The following is a 20,605-nucleotide window of genomic DNA, read 5'->3' on the forward strand; positions in this document are numbered from 1 at the left end:
AACAAACTAAAGAAATAAAAGTGAAATTGTAATGTTGTAAAAACAAACAAGTAGCTAAGTTACAATAGAAAAACTTGACGAAGACAAAAGAAACACGAGTTTTTATAAGAGAATCTAAACTCAGTGTTATAAAATGAAAGCGTTAATAGAAAAACAAAAATTATATTATAAAGCACGTAACGAAAAATATTCTTACCCATTATACTCATAATCATCAGTAGCTCGACAACCCTTTCTGGGTCCTGGCTTGTTCTAGGATTTTCCGCCATTCTGTTCTGTTCCTTGCTTTGTTTTTTCCAGTTGGTAATCTTAAGTGTTTTTAGATCTTGTTCCACTTGTTCCATGTATCTAAGTTTGGGTCTTCCCTTTGACCTTCTTCCTACTGGTGTTTGCCTCATAATATGTTTTGGTGTTTCAGTCTCCAACATTCGTTCAACATGGCCCATCCAGCGCAGACGTCCGATCTTTATGGATGTTATGATCTCGGGTTCATTGTATGCTGTGTACAGTTCAAAGTTATATCTTCTGCGCCATATGTCATTTTCCTTTACCCCCTTATATATGTGTCTAAGAATTTATGTCTCTGATCCATATACAAGGACCGGTTTTATCAGGGTCTTGTATATTTTGCATTTGGTTTTTAAACTTCTTCACTGACATTGTTATTTGTGGTAGCTAGTGAACCTAGGTATGTAAAATTTTTCACGCTTTCGATGTTATAGTCTCCTATTGTCAGATTCTGTAGGTTTCTTTGGCCTGTCGATTTACTGGCCTTCATGTATTTGGTTTTTATTTTAATAATGTTTAGGCCACTGTTTTGTGCCGTTCTTTCTATCGCATTAAATGCTTCTATCATCTCTCTTTCGCTTCTGGCTATGATATCAACATCATCTGCAAATGCCATTACCCATTATACTACCAAGTTTGAAAAATGTCTGACTACAGCCTGGCTCGAATAAAAAATCTAGTAAACTACTAACCTCGCAAGCTTGCAACCACAAATTCTAAGACCACATGTTATAAAAAATGACATCGTCGAAGCAGTGAACGAATTTGTATACCTGGGATCGCTTCTTAACACGAAAAAACAAATACTACCGCGGAATTTGGACGGCTAACAAATACTATTTTGGGCTCAATCTCCTCCTTAAATCGACAATTATATCGAGAAATACAAAAATAAAACTGTACAAAACAATAATACGCCCAGTCCTTACATATGGGTCAGGGATCTGGACTCTTCTTCTTCTTCTTCCTATGCCGTCCCCATTAACGGAGGTTGGCGACCACATTTTTAAAAGCTTCTCTGTCTTTTGCAACGTGGAATAATTCGTCTACAGTCATGTTTGTCCAGTCTCGAATATTTCGCAGCCATGACTTCCTCTTTCTACCTATTCCCTTTTTGCCATCGACTCTACCCTGCATGATGACCTGCAGAAGGCTATATTTATTATTTTTTAGTATGTGTCCAAGGTATGCAGTCTTGGGTACTTTTATCGTTCTCAACAATTTTTTGTCTCGACCCATTCTTCTCAGCACTTCCTCATTGGTGACCCTGGCAGTCCATGGGATTCTCACCATTCTCCGGTATATCCAAAGTTCAAAGGCTTCAATCTTTTTAACTATTTGCGCTTTTAGTGTCCATATTTCTACCCCGTACAATAGTTGCGACCAAACGTAACATTCAGATTTTTGTCATAGAACAATTGTTTGAATTTTAAGAACGCTGCCCTTCTAACAAAATCTGGACTCTGACAAAAAATAATAAAAACATGTTGGATGTTTCGAAACAAAAGTACCAAGACAAATCTGTGGAGAAGTGAATGACAATGGAATGTGGAGAAGACGATACAACTTCGAACTGTATAGAATATACCAGAAACCAGATATCGTAAAACATATTAAGCTGTGACTTCTTAGCTGGTGGCCTAAGGTGGATAGGGCATCTAATGCGGATGCAACAAAATGACCCAGCTAGAAAAACGCTCCTTGAAAGACCCATTGGTTAGAGAAGATAAAGACCCAGAACAAGGTTCCTTGACAATATCGATGAAGACATGAGAAATATGGGAATACGTGTTTGGTGGAGGAAGGCGATGGATAGGGACGATTGGAGAGAAATTCTTGAGGAGGCTAGGACCCACGTAGGGTTGTAAAGCCAGAATAATGATGAAACTACTAATCTCAGCGTTAACCGCCCGCAAAGCCATTGAGTCGACACATTTTGTTTGTATCTATACTGTAGTAGTATATGCGAGATTTTGCAACTTAAAGTCATGGAATGGAGACGTTTACTTTCTTTCTCAGCGCAGATGTTTAAAATCCATTTTTCAGCGGTTTTCGCCGTTTGTTTCTTTGTGCTGTTGTCTATTTCAAACCTTCGGCATCCTTCCCTCATTCATGCGTTGCAGATGTCCACACCATTTCAACTGCTTGTCCGCTATGTTGTCCAGTATCGCATTGTAAATGTAAATGTGTGTCCAGTAAAGGTAAACTGCAACACTTTCTCCAGTACATCATTTGGGTTGAGAGTTGTTTTTTTTTTGTCAAATTTTTCTCAGTTTACAAGATTGGATGTAATGCATTGATAATATTTTTCTTTTACCTACGTTCTTACATATATTTTTTAGCTTTACCTATTTTATTTATTTAAAACAAAACCCAAAATTCACTAAGGCTATCATAATATAAAATTCTAAAATTGGTTTGTTTACAAAAATCCTACAATAGAGAACTCGATGAAAAATACTTCAGACTTGACTTGAAAACTTTTTAGAAACCAAATACACTACAGTTGAAGAAGTCAAGAAAAATTAAATTAATTAAATAAAGTTGATTTAATTGGGGTAATAATTGAGAAGAAAGTGCCTTAAAATATAAAATCAAGTGATAAAGTGGTATGTGGAAAGTGATGAAAGTATTAAGTTCCTTGACGCTATTGCTGAAATAACTGATAATTTGGTAACTGACCATGTCAAAGTAGTAAATTATTGAACATTAAAATATGATCTCAAAATTGCAAAATTTCAATTAGGCGCTTCGAAACGTAATATCAGGGAAACGTAATTATATTATATATTTGCTACAAAACTCCGCAAATTTGGAGGTTAAATATATGCCGAATACAAACAAACAAAACGGTGTTGCAGGTCATCCTCCAAATTTACTAGAATCACAATAGATCAGCTACTTGTTTAGATGACATCTTAACAAACATAAGCACTGAGATAGTTGGTTGTGGATTTGTGGACCCATGTATTTATGATCGTCTTGTTCAACTTCTTCACTTGAGAATAAAATCTAAAAAAAGTCATAGTGCTAATACATACGGAAACATATAACAAGCCTAATAGCATCCTGATGTTAAAATATTCGTTAAATAACGTTGACTGGGTTTCAGTTGTTTCTCTCAAACAAGCAACAGAATTAGCTATATTATTATGTATGTAAAGTTAACTGAAATTAACTTTTTCCGATAAAAAAATCACGAACTCATAGTTAAGCGTCAACTTCTTGGTTTGATGATAAATCAAAAGTAATTCGAGAAAATCTTTCAACAGTCAAGATAATAACTGATGTTACAAAAGAATATGGTGAGTATAAAAAGTTTAAGAAGCACTACAAATCAACAATTTCAATAAACAAAAAACTGGCTTATGAGCATATCTTTTCCAATTCAGAAAATATATCTCGTGACAGTTGAAAAGTTATAAATTATAACAGAAATAAATTTCAAAATAAAAAAGTCTGTCCAGCCCGATTATATCAAATTATTTCAATAATTACATTACTACATTATTAGAACTTCTTTTAATTCCACAAATGAAATTGTAGCCATAGATTTTTTTAAAGATGTACACTCTCCTTGCCACTCTTTATTTTTATTAACTGTTAGTGATATTAAAATCAGGAATGTTTTGCACAGTTTGAAAAATTATACAGATTTTTATTTCTTCAACAAAAAAATAATTGTGGAAAATATTAATATAATTATTCACAAATTATCTATACTTTATAATAATAATTGTCTTACTGGAGAGATTTTACTAGAAGTATTAAAAGTAACAAAGGTAATACCAGTGTTCAAACAGGGACCTTTAGATTAAATTGAAAATGATCGTTCCATCTAAACCATTCCCATTTTCGGCAAAATTTTTATGAGTATTCTAAATGTTCGTTTGATAGAATACCTAGAAAAACACAAAATACTTCACTCTAATTAACATGGCTTTAGGAAAAAGTGTAGCACTACACTAGCTACGCAGATAATGGTGAGAGATATAGTTGATGGCTTGGATGAAGGTCATTTTGAGTCTTTGACATTGTGTGACCTATCCAAAGCTTTTCACTGTGTTTCGCTTGAATATCTGTTGGAAAAAATGCATAAATACGGTATTAGGGGAAATACTCAATCTATTTAGATCAAATTTAACAAATAGAAAACGGGCAGTTTTTCTTAAGAACAGCTATTCTGAGTGGGGTAACACTCTCGAATGTGTGTTTCCATAAGGTTTGATATTAGAACCCACTTTGTTTCGTATTTATCTGAACAATTTATTTCACTATACTTTTTCTATAAAATGTGGATGCTTCGCAGATGATACAACTCTCATAAATACTGACAATCAAAGTAATTTAAAAATTGAAATGGATAGTAATACTCAGAAAGCAAAAAACTGGTTTTTGCGAAATGGGCGGAAGTTAAATGTAGACAAAAATCAGAATTTTATTTTTAGTTCCGATTGGAAGTATATCTCAAGAGATAGTGTTAAACTATTAGTAATATTTCTAGATGATAATTTGGATTGGAGTGCTCATACAGATTACTTAAGTTATAGACTTGCTATAAGTATATTTTTAATACGCAACTTAGTTCAGATGATTTCTAAAAGTACACTTAGAATATGCTACTTTGCACGATTCCATAGCCATTTACAGTACGGAGCAACTGTTTGGAGTAATTCTTAACACGCAGATAGAATTTTTAAATTACAAAAAAGAGTAGTGAGGATACTTGCAAGAGCAGAGTATAGGGGACACTGTAAACCTTTATTTCTGGATTAAGGTAATATACCTCTACCTTCACTCTCTATGTATAAGACGATGATTAAAATTCATGCCAACAAAGGTAAGTTTAATAAAAACTTAAACTTCCAGGATCATGATACAAGGTCCAAAGATGCTATTAGAGCACAACGTTTTAAATTGACAAAGAGTATAAAAAATTCGACTGATCCTGGTTTGTCTAACTTTTTGACAGATAAAGTAAAAGTCCATACTTATCACCGTTTAAGCTTAAAATTATATCACACTTTTTAAAACAGTATTTCAATTCAAAAAAATAGTACTCAAGTACAGCTTTTACACGATAGTACTAGTTTGGTCAGGGTAATATGACAATATTTTATGTTCTTACATTTTTATTTAGTGCATTTCTTATTATATATATATATATATATATATATATATATATATATATATATATATATATATATATATATATATATATATATATATATATATATATATATAACAATGTGAGCGCTAAAACAGAAGGTAATATTTGGCATTTAAAACTCCATATTTATTTGGCTATTCTTTTTTCGTAATCAGCTACATTGCAAGATAAAATAAAAGCATGAAAGTGGCTAAATAAAAATTGTCCCTTAGTACTGCAAGAAGGCACAATGTGGTAAATTCGTCCTTTATAACTAAATACACTAAAACATTTTCAAAAATATGATTAGTTCATGTATTTCATAATATGTTCGAGACACCAACATGTTATGTTCGTTATAACAACACAATGAATAAAGCTATAATAACTTATAACATAGTTGTAACATAATATTTAATAAAAGCAACTTTTCACAAAGAACTCATTTTATTACTCAACATTGAAATTCCAGAAGTCCGTTCACCGAATTTAACACAATTTGGTGTACACAAAAACCTCGAATTCCACTCCATCGAGTACGAAGGAAATTCCAATAAAGAGCATAAATCTTGGCAAATACAAAATATATTTCCATCAGAAACCCAGCAATACCTTTCCTTTTCCTTAGAAAAAGTTCGAATTCAGGAGCATCCCACATTTTGCTTATATTCTCGCATTCAAACGAGTTGTCAAGTCCAGCAAAACGACAGAGTAAACCCTACTTGGTGGTGGTGGATTCGGTTCGGAATTATTTAGAAGGGTAGTGGCTAAAGCGCCTCAACTGGTTATCTAGCTGTAACATGATTTATTGTTAACCTACAGTTTATATTTTTTTGGAAATAAATTACATAATTTGGAAAATAAATTCTTTATTTACTGTTTCGGTAAATAAAGAGTTTATCGATTTATTTTATTCGAGTGCCTTCTCCTATCGAAGATCGGCAACAATTTTGACAAATTCTTCTGTTTTGGGTCTATGTAGCACTTCATAAGAGTCTTCGCATTTTGAAACAGTTTGCCCTGGTCATTTCAATTCAAGCTCCAATTTCAAGTCAGAATTCAGTTCTATACTGATTTAGCTGCTTAGGTGTAAACTTTGGTTAACGCTGTACATTTACGGGCATTGGTTTATTCGGATTCTGGTACAACTCTAATATTTTCGTTTTTGTGGCGTTGATTTTTAGACTTATCTTGATTTATTTATTATTTTTCATTCACTTTTATGTCATCTTCTGAGCTTTCAAGTACGTTTTAGATTAAAATTACATAGTACAAGTTTAATAGCATAGGGCTCAGTACGCAGTCCTGAGTCACTACACGTTTAGTTACAACAGCTTTTTGTTAGCGGGTTTTCAAACAGTACTGTTGTAATCTGGTGTTCATATAGGCACTGAATGCTATTTAGGTCTTGGGAGTATAGTCCTTTTCTTTTTAGAATATTTAATAGTATCTGTATAGGACTTATAGGTAAAATAAATATAATCGTCACCAAAGGCCAAGGTAGATGTTAAATGGAAGGTACATCTTCCATTTAACCTTCCTTTTCCTAAGGTGTGGTTCCGGAGATGATAAACCTTAAAAATTAGTATAATGCATATACAATTGCATTTATTTAGGTACTATTTACTTACCAATACTATTTACTTGAAAAGTGGAGGAGAAATTAAGAAAATCGGCACAGAAGATAAATATAGCAAAACTGAATATTTAAACGTGAGAGGGAAGACAAGTGATCTTTAACTATCACATGGAACAATAAAAGAATGTCATCAATGCAAATACTTAGGCTCCATAATCTTATAAACGGAAACATAGATAAGAATGTTCAGAATAGAGTGATATAAATAATGCGATGTATACAAATGTTTAACTCTACTCTATGGTCAGAACGAATTTCATTAAGAATAAAATCATAGATATTTCAAACTATTGTTAAACCTATAGTGACGTACCTGGCAGAATACTGACAAATGAATGATAAATTGCAAGTAGTTAAAATGGATTACCCAAAACGCTCATGCAGAATATCAAAACTACTATATTTGCAAAACGACACAATAAGATAGACGAAACAGTTATAGAGCGAATTAAATCGCGCCAGTTAATTTGGCACAGACATGTTATGCAGATGGAGAAACAATAATGGTCGAAGAAAGCTCTAGAAAAAATGCCAAGATCTAAGGGCAAAAAAGGAAGACCAACGACAACTAGGAAACACAACATTAATGAAGCAATAACTTCTCGAATTCAAATTTAGAAGCAGATGAATGCCTGGATAAGAATATGTGGCTATAAAGTGTGTAAAGTGACCAGGTTGTAGAAACTCCACTATATATATATATATATATATATATATATATATATATATATATATATATATATATATATATATATATATATTATATATATATATATATATATATATATATATATATATATATATATATATATATATATATATATTAATATGATATTTCTGATTTAAATTAGCTATTTTAACAACTGTCCCAAAAAAATAATCTACGAATAGTTATCCCATATCAAGCAACATAATCCTCTTGAAAGGTTGCCAAAATTTAGTTTAATGCACACGTTATCTATGTACCGGTGTCGGCAGTCTAGACAGGACACATTTTAAATCACACAAAAAGCTTGAGGTTAGAGGTGTGTCTACTGATATAGAACTTGGAACGGCTTTGTCTTACATTGTCACATTGAATTAGTTAACCCCATGTGAGCGGATAGAAAGATTTACTTACGAGAGCGACGTGCTACAAATGTACCAAAATGAGATTTAAATTAAGTTTTAAATTCTAAAGCAAAAACGATCAATTTTGCCAATTCCATACTAGATTATTTATTTATTTGCAGGCGAAACCATTTTACAAAATAAGTACAATTTAAAACCTACAATTTACAAGTTAAAGATTTAAAACAACATAAACATTTACAAGCTAAATTATAAAACAATAAAAATGTAAATACATAGATAAAAGTAAGTAGGAAAGAGCACTCTACAGTACACAGGGCCTCTACAGTGGCCAACCCATGTTTTTCTGGTTACATGAACTAAAATGTTGCGCCACCTGTTTTAAAAGTAACGAAACAGAACGTCCAAACACATGCTTTGTTATATTTTAGTTCGCTGCGACAGTTTGAAAAGAAGAGTCAAAAATTATTTTTTGCAAGACAAAAGTTTGTTTTGTGGAATATTTCGAAAGAAAAATTGATGACACTGTAAGCAATAGATAAAGTATTTCATCCTTAGACACTGCATTTACGATCCGATTGATTAGGATAGGCCTAGTAATTTATAGTTCTTAAGTGTGGCCACTGTAGGGCACGATTTTTAAAGTTTTTTTTTTTGGTGACAATGAAGTGGGCCTTGTCTTAAATGAGTAAAACTAAATTAAATTTTGTGTTGTTTCGGAACAAAATGCCTTGTCCGAAGACTATTACTGGGATAACTCCTTTGGAGACAATGAAGAAGGCCCTTGATGGTATTAAAAATAATGGGCTATCAGCAAAAACTTCATCTTTGCGGCATTATATACCCCGAACTACATTACGAAGGTATGTCAAATAATTCAAAGATTATCATGATGTAAAAGCTATATACGGGTTGGTTTAACCTTTAATTATACGGTAAGAAAAAATATTTTCTGCTGAAAAGGAAGATCAGCTATGTAACTACTTACAAACCTGCGCCAGACTGCACCATGGCTTGATTCCAAAGAACCTGCGAAAACTGACCTACGAATTGGCGTTCACTAACCATAAAAAGTATCCATTTTTATGAGACCAAAATAAAATAGCCGGAGAAGGTTGGTTAAGCAAATTTCTAAACAGAAAAAAAAACAAAAAGAAATTTTCTTTCAATTAGAACTTGTAGCAAAATACAGGGGTGTGTAGGAGGAGAGAGGTATAAGAAGAGTGGTCTATATATAGGGGATAAAATAGGTAACAATTAAGTAAAGAAGTATGAAAGAAAAAAAAATATTGAACGGAATGTGGCTAGGCTAGCAATGTAGGCAGGAGAATGACCACTAGAAACTCAAGGATGGATACGGCCAATTTGCATGCCTTTTAAAGACAGTAAATCAGGAAAATATGTATGATGGATAGAAAAGAAGATAAGAAAAATGAATATATATAATGAAAATTAACAAAGAAAACAAATTGAGGGCGCCAGAAGAGGGATACTACTCTAAAAAAAGTAACGGTCACTCTTCCAGGTATCGTATACTGCTAAAATTAATTAAAGTTGATCTAATAAACAAAAATGCTGTAAATGTAAAAAGGTAAGGAAATATTAATAAAAAAAATTATATGCAAAACAAATTCAAGTTTATTAAATATAACTTCTTAGATTCTGACAATCTCTAAGTTACCAAAAAGTATATGAAAATTTCACAATATAATATTTTAAAAAAAGAAATGTTGAAAACAACTATAATAAAAAGTTGAAAACTACACAGAATAACTCTGATATAGAGTGTACAACCTACATCTAGGTTAAAAAACAACCTTAAACAAAATAATGCTAACGTTGGAAGAACGTATAGCCAAGTAAATATATCAAACTTACCTACAATATGACCAACAATATTGTTAAACAACTCTAAATGCACATACAAACAAAATAATATATATAAATGGGAACAAGCCAAGTTAAACAATTGAAACGGTATATTATCCTGAAGGGATAATAACCGGAGTTAATAACGCAAGATGAAATATAAAAAATTAGTTAAATAAACAAATAATAAAATAATTAAAGTTAATAATGAAATAAATGGTTAATACAAAAAAAAACAATGGAAGATAATCTCTGGGTAGAATTTGAGCTCAAACTTACCGATACCTTACACCAAGGGGAGTTATATTAATTAATATATATATATATGTTATAAAAAAAAACTAGAACTAGTGAAACAAGATATATATATAGTTCTGAATCAAAAACCAACTGTCCTCCTAGGTGAAACAGTTGTCTGGAAGGATACTCCCGAATGGCTTCGGTGTCCCAGCGAAGTCCTCCTTGAGGTCCGAAATTAGCACGGAGCTGGTGCTAATTGGCTCAGTTCTGATGATGACTGTCCTGCCCTACCTCTAGGTGCAGGCTGGAGAAAAAATGAGGGTGGAGTAGATAATACTCCCTGTGGCTTGTCCCAATGACCCTGATTCTAATAGAGTTGAAGTGGTACTCTCCCTCGGATGTTCTGAGGGAAATTTATAATTCCATGGTAGGTGGCTGAAAACAATTCCCCGTTACTTCTAATCTCAACATTCATAAAAAGAAATCAAAGAAGAAGTGAGGAAAGTTTCTTTCAGCATAAGAAACCGGAGCAAAAAGATAATTATGGTAGATAAAAAAACCATCCAATCGGATGTAGCGTGACCTTGCTTCACATAGAGTAAAAATATAATGGCCTTGGACAAAATACTATATTAAAATATGAAATAATGAATCTGAATAATAGGATATAGATAAAATACTCTAATGTTTATAATATAAAAAATTATTATTTACCAGATAGCTAATCAATTCCGTGCTAGAAATCTCACTTCACCTCCCGAGTTTGCGAAAACACCGTCAATTAAATCGTTATGGTATACTTAGAATATTTAACTTCTTGAAGTGAAGGAAATTCTATGCATTAATTGGATTTTCTTTCGCTAACTGCCACCTTGTACCACTTCAAACTCTAGATCAAAAGTGAATTTTAATTTACAGTTAATTAACCAAGAAGAGCCAATTTCCACTACTCTTAATCTCCTGTCCTCTTTTTGGTTCGCAATGGTACCAAATTAGATCAGAGTGACAACTTAAATTATTAAAAATACACACTTAATGGGCAAATGAACACTTAAAGTTAGGCAACCCATACTACATCTTGTTCCTAAAATTAAAAGTATCAATAACTAAGTGTACTGGCCTAACATTTCACGTTGATCCGTAAGTTTACACAAAAAAAAAAATAACCACGAACTAAAGATCACGGAAAAAAAAGTGGTCATGGCGCCAGACACCACAAACTCAGATGACTCGAAGTCGAATCAAAATCTCAATCGACAATATGCTTAAAAGCCAAATATTAACTAAATATACCAACTAAATTCTTGCTGACAAATCAATGTCGAATTGGGCACTAAATCCAAAATTGAACTATCCATGGACATCAGATCTATAAGACTAAGTATATCCAAGGACGAACAACCAGGCAAATGTATGAGCCAATTCAACCAATATCTCACCCGGAGATATACTAAACTAAGATCAAAGAAATCATAAACTAAATAGGTTAAGAACTGAACACTTAATCCAAAATTGAACTAACAATGGACACCAGATTCATAGTAATATATCCAGAGAAGAACAATCAGGAAGATTTATGGAGCAATTCTCACCAAACCAAATAACACAAATAGTAATCTAAATCGTAAACATACCAAAGTATATCAAAGACGTAATAACCAAAATAAATGTGAAATAGGACGCTTAATCCAAAGTCAGACTATCAATGGACACCAGATTCATAAAAGCATATCCAAAGAAGAACGACCAGGAAGATTTATGGACCTATTCACACCAATACTAAATCTCAAAACTAAATGAGGTCTACGTACACCCACATCTGGTGATACGAACCTACATAACCAAATAAACCAAATAAGTGAGGAATCAGACACTGAATCCAAAATCGGACTATCGATGGACACCAGATTTATAAATAGAGCATATCCAAAGAAGAACGATCAGGAAAGGGCCAATTCTCACTAATGCTAATAACTAAATTAGCTCTTACCCTCATCCGGTAATATGAGCCAATGCCAACTAAGTAATTACAATAAAGCAAAATTTCCTAAAGTGTGAAGCAGCATTGTCACACTTATTCAGACTAAGTAATGTAATATGTAACTGAACTAAACCAAAGATAAAGATAAATACCTAAAGTCTAAAGTCTAAAATGGACTAAAGGAATTCAGAGGCTAAATAAATTTTTAGGGTGCTGGTATTCGCTAACTATAGCATGGGGCTACAACAGATGTATGAGAATAACCAGACACCGATAAAATCCCAATAGAAATCCTAAGAAAATATAAGTGGTGGACTTTTCCTATAATACCATTACTAACGATAGAAAAAAATATATGTCGAGAACAAGCAACCAATTTTGAACAAAACTGTAGATTTCTACAGTTTTGTAAGTTCTCGCAGCATGGAATTATCCGGGAATAGTCCTACATCTAAACAGCAATTTATGCCTAAGGAAAGAAGTGGGATTACACTAAGAGGACAACTCATTTGTCTAAACTCTTAAATAATGAAAATGACTAACTTGACATGTGTAGGGATAGTTAAAGAAAAAACATAACCTGAAGTAAGATAACTAATATGAACTAATTAAACTTCCCTATCAAGTTGTGAAAAGGTAACTGGAATATTTGGACAATCACACAAGAATGGTTAGGACATGTCGCGAGCATTTCCTGACCAGAAATATTATGAGGCATAAACATCTGCCTACTCTGCAATAAACACATATAGTACGAACCTAATTGAGCAGCAGTGATCAGTTGCTGAGCAACAATCTCGAACCCACGTATTCACTAAAGCTGAGTATTGACAGATTCATTGACAGAAAATTCAGAAGAATAAATAAGAAGAAATAAGAAGGACGCCGCGCCGGTCATCCTTACCTACTTCAAAATTCCAAACTAATTCCAGAACCATCCTGTATATGGAATCAGGACATAAATTATTGTAGAGTATTTAAGATTTTCGTGACAAGTGAGAATAAAGCAGACCAAAGATAAAAAAAAATCACAACATCTTTCCAAATTGGCAAATATTGAACAAATATATCAAAACAAATACTAAGGAATCAAATATCAAAGATATAACACACAATATATGATCCAGTAGTGTAACAACATAGTTCCATAGTTCCTTATCAGTAATAGGATTAACTATAAGTATAAATCTAAATATGTAAATATATACTAAACAACCCTCGTATCATATGAGGTTAAAAGGAGTAATTCTCCTGGGAAGATTAGTACTTAAGAATATTAATTCATTATAAAGTGCATCATTTATAATACAAAAAAAATGGATAAGTCATACATACTAATTATCTAATAAGTTATGGAAGTCATTAACCAATGCCAAAAGATACAAAAAAATAGCGGTGTACCTACGTTACCTGGTGATTAAGAAAATCTTAGACTAAAATGCAAAATATAATCAAAATAAGCTAAAGACAAACAGAGAAAGAGATTAGCTTAAACGAAAGTGTTAAGTTAGTCTTCTTCTGAGGATGAAGAACTAACCTCGTCGATGGTGTTATCAGGCAGTAAATCCTTTACATGAAATTGACCAATTCGTTTGTTGGACGAATTGTCCCTTAATTCATATACCAAAGGAGATATTACCCTTACAACCGTACACGGAATGTATTTCTGGCAAAATTTTGCCGAAATAGCATCACCTTTACTTGATTTTACAAAGTTTCTCTTTAAAACTCTATCGCCAACAAAGAATCGCAAATCTAAAGTATTTGATTGGTTATAAATATTATATGGTACAACCATAGACATATCATCATCATCAACAAACCTAAAAGTTGATACTGATAATGGAACTATTTCACTACTGTAATCATTAGAATTGTGTTTAACGCTACTGGGTAAAGAAGAATTGGTAGTTGACCATCTGTGATCACTTAAAACAGGCGGATTCAACGTTTCATGATTAGTAGTTAATTTCGGGACTGATTTGTGAAAAAAAATGTGGCCAAGTTATTAGCAACACACCACCAAGATCATAATAGCCAGCAAAAATAATATATATATAATCAAATAAATACCTTAGTTATCTTACTAAAATACTCAAAATAATTTCTAGTTATATGTAAATTATAACTATTCTAAACCAAATATTAATATATATGCAACAATTAATAGTACCTATAAGTATAATACTGTTGGCTGTAGGAATAAAAGTTTATATAATATACGATATAAGTATGTGTAGGTAAGTAAGTAAATATAAGTTCTCAATAAAAATACAAAATTCAACCTAGAATGTAAGTTGTACTACTATAACCTATCACTGAGGTCTCAAAATATTAATAACTAATAAATCTAATAAATAAACTAATAAATCAATACAGCAGCATAAGTATACCTGTTTAGTATTAATAAAAAATTTAAAGATAGAATAAATCAGCAATAATGAGTAAAAAAAAAGAAAAAGTACAAAAAAATACAAAAACTCAAGTAAGAAAAAAAAATCAGCTAAAAGCTACTGTCTTAAAACCAAAAACTTGGAAAAGGCACCGCGTTGGGACGCCGATGTAGCAAAATACAGGGGTGTGTAGGAGGAGAGAGGTATAAGAAGAGTGGTCTATATATAGGGGATAAAATAGGTAACAATTAAGTAAAGAAGTATGAAAGAAAAAAAAATATTGAACGGAATGTGGCTAGGCTAGCAATGTAGGCAGGAGAATGACCACTAGAAACTCAAGGATGGATACGGCCAATTTGCATGCCTTTTAAAGACAGTAAATCGGGAAAATATGTATGATGGATAGAAAAGAAGATAAGAAAAATGAATATATATAATGAAAATTAACAAAGAAAACAAATTGAGGGCGCCAGAAGAGGGATACTACTCTAAAAAAAGTAACGGTCACTCTTCCAGGTATCGTATACTGCTAAAATTAATTAAAGTTGATCTAATAAACAAAAATGCTGTAAATGTAAAAAGGTAAGGAAATATTAATAAAAAAAATTATATGCAAAACAAATTCAAGTTTATTAAATATAACTTCTTAGATTCTGACAATCTCTAAGTTACCAAAAAGTATATGAAAATTTCACAATATAATATTTTAAAAAAAGAAATGTTGAAAACAACTATAATAAAAAGTTGAAAACTACACAGAATAACTCTGATATAGAGTGTACAACCTACGTCTACGTTAAAAAACAACCTTAAACAAAATAATGCTAACGTTGGAAGAACGTATAGCCAAGTAAATATATCAAACTTACCTACAATATGACCAACAATATTGTTAAACAACTCTAAATGCACATACAAACAAAATAATATATATAAATGGGAACAAGCCAAGTTAAACAATTGAAACGGTATATTATCCTGAAGGGATAATAACCGGAGTTAATAACGCAAGATGAAATATAAAAAATTAGTTAAATAAACAAATAATAAAATAATTAAAGTTAATAATGAAATAAATGGTTAATACAAAAAAAACAATGGAAGATAATCTCTGGGTAGAATTTGAGCTCAAACTTACCGATACCTTACACCAAGGGGAGTTATATTAATTAATATATATATATATATATATATATATATATATATATATATATATATATATATATATATATATGTTATAAAAAAAAACTAGAACTAGTGAAACAAGATATATATATATATATATAGTTCTGAATCAAAAACCAACTGTCCTCCTAGGTGAAACAGTTGTCTGGAAGGATACTCCCGAATGGCTTCGGTGTCCCAGCGAAGTCCTCCTTGAGGTCCGAAATTAGCACGGAGCTGGTGCTAATTGGCTCAGTTCTGATGATGACTGTCCTGCCCTACCTCTAGGTGCAGGCTGGAGAAAAAATGAGGGTGGAGTAGATAATACTCCCTGTGGCTTGTCCCAATGACCCTGATTCTAATAGAGTTGAAGTGGTACTCTCCCTCGGATGTTCTGAGGGAAATTTATAATTCCATGGTAGGTGGCTGAAAACAATTCCTCGTTACTTCTAATCTCAACATTCATAAAAAGAAATCAAAGAAGAAGTGAGGAAAGTTTCTTTCAGCATAAGAAACCGGAGCAAAAAGATAATTATGGTAGATAAAAAAACCATCCAATCGGATGTAGCGTGACCTTGCTTCACATAGAGTAAAAATATAATGGCCTTGGACAAAATACTATATTAAAATATGAAATAATGAATCTGAATAATAGGATATAGATAAAATACTCTAATGTTTATAATATAAAAAATTATTATTTACCAGATAGCTAATCAATTCCGTGCTAGAAATCTCACTTCACCTCCCGAGTTTGCGAAAACACCGTCAATTAAATCGTTATGGTATACTTAGAATATTTAACTTCTTGAAGTGAAGGAAATTCTATGCATTAATTGGATTTTCTTTCGCTAACTGCCACCTTGTACCACTTCAAACTCTAGATCAAAAGTGAATTTTAATTCACAGTTAATTAACCAAGAAGAGCCAATTTCCACTACTCCTAATCTCCTGTCCTCTTTTTGGTTCGCAATGGTACCAAATTAGATCAGAGTGACAACTTAAATTATTAAAAATACACACTTAATGGGCAAATGAACACTTAAAGTTAGGCAACCCATACTACATCTCTGAAATTATTTTTAATATAAATTGTTTATTATTTTAATATAAATTGTAATAAAAGTAACGACTGTTACAAACTGCAAAAGCTACCTCATTAGGACAAGCAATGGGTTTTAATAAATTTTTTGTACAAAAATTTATCCCCAATTTAAAGCAAGTAATGAATCAATACAAATTTCGTTCTAGCAAAATATACAACATAGATGAAACTACTTTAACCACAGTACAAGAAGCGGGAAAAGTCATAGCTATAAAGGGTCAAAACCAAGTCTGGCAAATAACTTCCGCAGAAAGAAGCACTTCGGTAACTTTCTGTGGATCAATTAATGCAGATGGTAATACAGTTCCGTCACTTTTAATTTTTACGCGGAAATTTTTTAAAGAGCACATGCTTAAAGGTGCTCTAAATGCAAGTATTGAAGCCGCATCACCCTCTGGGTGGATTACAATAGAAATATTTGTGCAATGGTTAAAGTTTATATCCCACACAAATCCGACAAAAGATATGTCAGTTCTTTAGCCAGTTAAATAACCACAATAGCCTAATTTCTTTGAAAGCAATAAAATGACAAAAAAAAACATGTAGTTTTGTTTATTCTTCCGCCACATAAAAGCCATAAGCTTTAACCTTTAGATATGACCATTTATAGTTCACTTAAAAGTCATTACAATGCTGCATGTAAAATAAGCGCATTGATATACCAGAAAACTCAGGTCAGGTTTACCACTATTTTTCTTCCAAAATTCTGTCTCTAGATTTGAAAAGACGGGCATGTTTCCCCTACACGAATTTTTTTAGATGATAGTGACTTTATTCCTTCTACTGTTACCGACATTTTTTTAATTAACTATTCTTAATGCAGAAAAAGCAGTATAGTGTATAGCAGAGTCCTTAGAGGATAAATCTCTAAATTTAGAACGACAACCGTCTACCAGCAAAACAGAAAATACGCCTCCTAAGCAGTATATTAGCGCGGAAGTCTGAAAACCTTTCCCCAAATTAGAATAACTAGAAAACACACGGATACGAAAAATCCCGTACGCCGATTTATAAAGATATTGAAAAAGAACAAAATAAAAAGAGAGCCAGAAAACATACTCTTCAAGAATCAGTGACTATAAAGAAGAATTTATCCCAATGGCACAAAACAAAGCGAAAGTATTGTAGCCAGTGGCAGCAGCTCAGAAGATTTAGACTCAAGCAGTTTGGAGCTTACTGACTCGGATGAAATAGATTGGACTGAAAATGAACAACCTATGGAAGAAGTTGATGTCGGAAGTTTTATTCTTTTGTTAAATTTGCGACAAAAAACATTTAAAATATTGCGTTGGAATAGTAACAGGGAATGAAAAGGCTTGAAACGAATTCCTTGTTAACTTTTTAAAACATTGTACAGATAATAAATTCACCCATCCAGATGTCCAGGATGAATCTTTTGTATCTGAAAGTGACATTGTAATGCATCTTCCAACACCCATTACTTCAGGAGGAACTGTAAGAACACAACATGTTCATTATATCTCGGTTGCTTTTTCTTCCTTTAATCTATATTAACTACATAAATGTTTTATTTTATTTTTTGCATTAAAAGAATGTTACGGTTTTTATAAAAATTATTTAGTTTATCTTATGTATGCTTCTCAAAGCACAGCAAAATAATGGAAAGCATGTTAAAAGTATTGGTAGCAGAAGGGAAAGTAATGGGCTTAGTAATAATTCAAGAAAAAACAAAAATAATGAGATTTGACAAAAAATATTAAAACAAAAAGACTAGACTGGGAGAATATATATTTGAAGAAGAAGAAAAGTTTAAGTATTTGGGAATATTAATAACAAACAATGGAGAAAGGGAAACAGAAATTAAAGAAAGGATAATTACAGCAAATAAGACATACCATGCAAATAAAAAACTTCTAAAAAATAAATTCCTGAGCAAGAAATCGAAAATAAAGATATATAAAACAATAATTCGACCGACTATGATGTATGCTGCCGAAACTCTTAGCATGACAAAAAAACAAGAGGAAGACCTTAGAATACTAGAAAGGAAAATACTAAGAGCAATATTAGGACCAATAAAAATTAATGCAAACCAATATAAACAAAGAACGAATCATGAATTACTAAACGAAATTAAAGAGGATATAGTTTGTAAAATAAAACAGCAAAGGGCAAAATGGCTAGGACATATTGGAGATCAGGACCATCTACGACAATATTTTCAATATTGGAATGGACACCAGCTGGTAAAAGAAGAAGTGGAAGACCAAGATCTACATGGCTACAAGAAGTAACAAATGATCTCAACAGGGCGGGCGTACGGCAATGGAGAGAAAAACCAGAGATAGGAAACAATGGAGAAAAATAACAGGAAAAATTAAATAAAGAAAATGAGGACTGATCTACCTCGTAACATAGATCTAGAGAGCTTAAGCGGCGTAACCCCGTGTGAGGTGTTTAGCCACAATATATATATATATATATATATATATATATATATATATATATATATATATATATATATATATATATATATATATATGTTTTTTAAATGCCCAAATAAAAGTTTTCAGTTTTGTTTTAATAAATATTTTGTCATTTGTGCAGTCAATTTCAGAGTTAACTAATTTCAATAATACAATAAAGTCTCTGACAGCTATTTATTGTAAAAAGATTTAGCATTTTTAAAGTATTATCATAATGTAAATACCGGCCACTTTTGAACGCAATTATATCAAGAAATTTTTGTTGCACATTTTCAAGTTGCATATGAAAAGTTAACGAGGTATCTAGCAATATTCCAAGACCTTTAATTATAGTTTATGATGAAAGAACGGAAAAAATAATACTGTAATCGAAGAGTAAAGGGTTAATAGTTCGATAAACTTGATGTATGACATTACACTTACTTTTGTTCAGTTTCATACCATATTGATCTACCAACTTTGAAGTTTAGTCAAGTCGTCTTGTAACTTTTCAGCATCTTCAAACGGCAAGTACATAGAAGTACTACTCCATGGTGAAAACTTTTAACTACATGATTAATAAATAGATTAAACAATAAAGGCCCTAAGTGGAATCCCTATGGTTGCCAGAAGTTACAGAAATTTCATTCGACTTAATACTGGTAAAACGTACAATTTGTTTTCTATCGGTACTATAATCGGCAAACCATTTTAATAACGATCCAGTGTTACCAAAATTTTCGTGTTTACTGAATAGGAGTTCTTAATTACCTCTGTCAAATGCTTTTGATAAGTCTGTATAAATATCATCAATTTGGTGATCTGTCTCCATTGCTTGTGTTATATAAGATTAGATTCGGCCACAGTAAAATAGTAGTTTAAATCGTAAAAGCCTCAGTGGAAGTCGTGTTATATTATTTCCGTAAATTTAACAAACGAGGAAATACATCTTCGCTTTACGCCATTTACCTTCCATTGGATAATTAATTGGAGACGGCCTAGTACATCGGTCAACCCAGAATATACGTAGGAGAGCCCTACAGCCTATCACATCTCGACAGCATTCAGCCGATTGTTAGTTACCACTTTTAATGTTCATGCCTATAGTTCGTAGAGTGAAACTTTAAATGTTTCACATACGAACAAAGAGACAGAAAGTATTTAGTTTTTATTTAGTAGAGCTCATATATATTATTTAGTCAAATCTATGCCCACTACGGTGCAATATGTAAACCAAAGAAAGCGTGTCGTAAAAAACTTATTGATTAAATAGTTATTAC

Source organism: Diabrotica undecimpunctata, chromosome 1, assembly GCF_040954645.1.
Source record: "Diabrotica undecimpunctata isolate CICGRU chromosome 1, icDiaUnde3, whole genome shotgun sequence".
Lineage (NCBI taxonomy): Eukaryota > Metazoa > Arthropoda > Insecta > Coleoptera > Chrysomelidae > Diabrotica > Diabrotica undecimpunctata.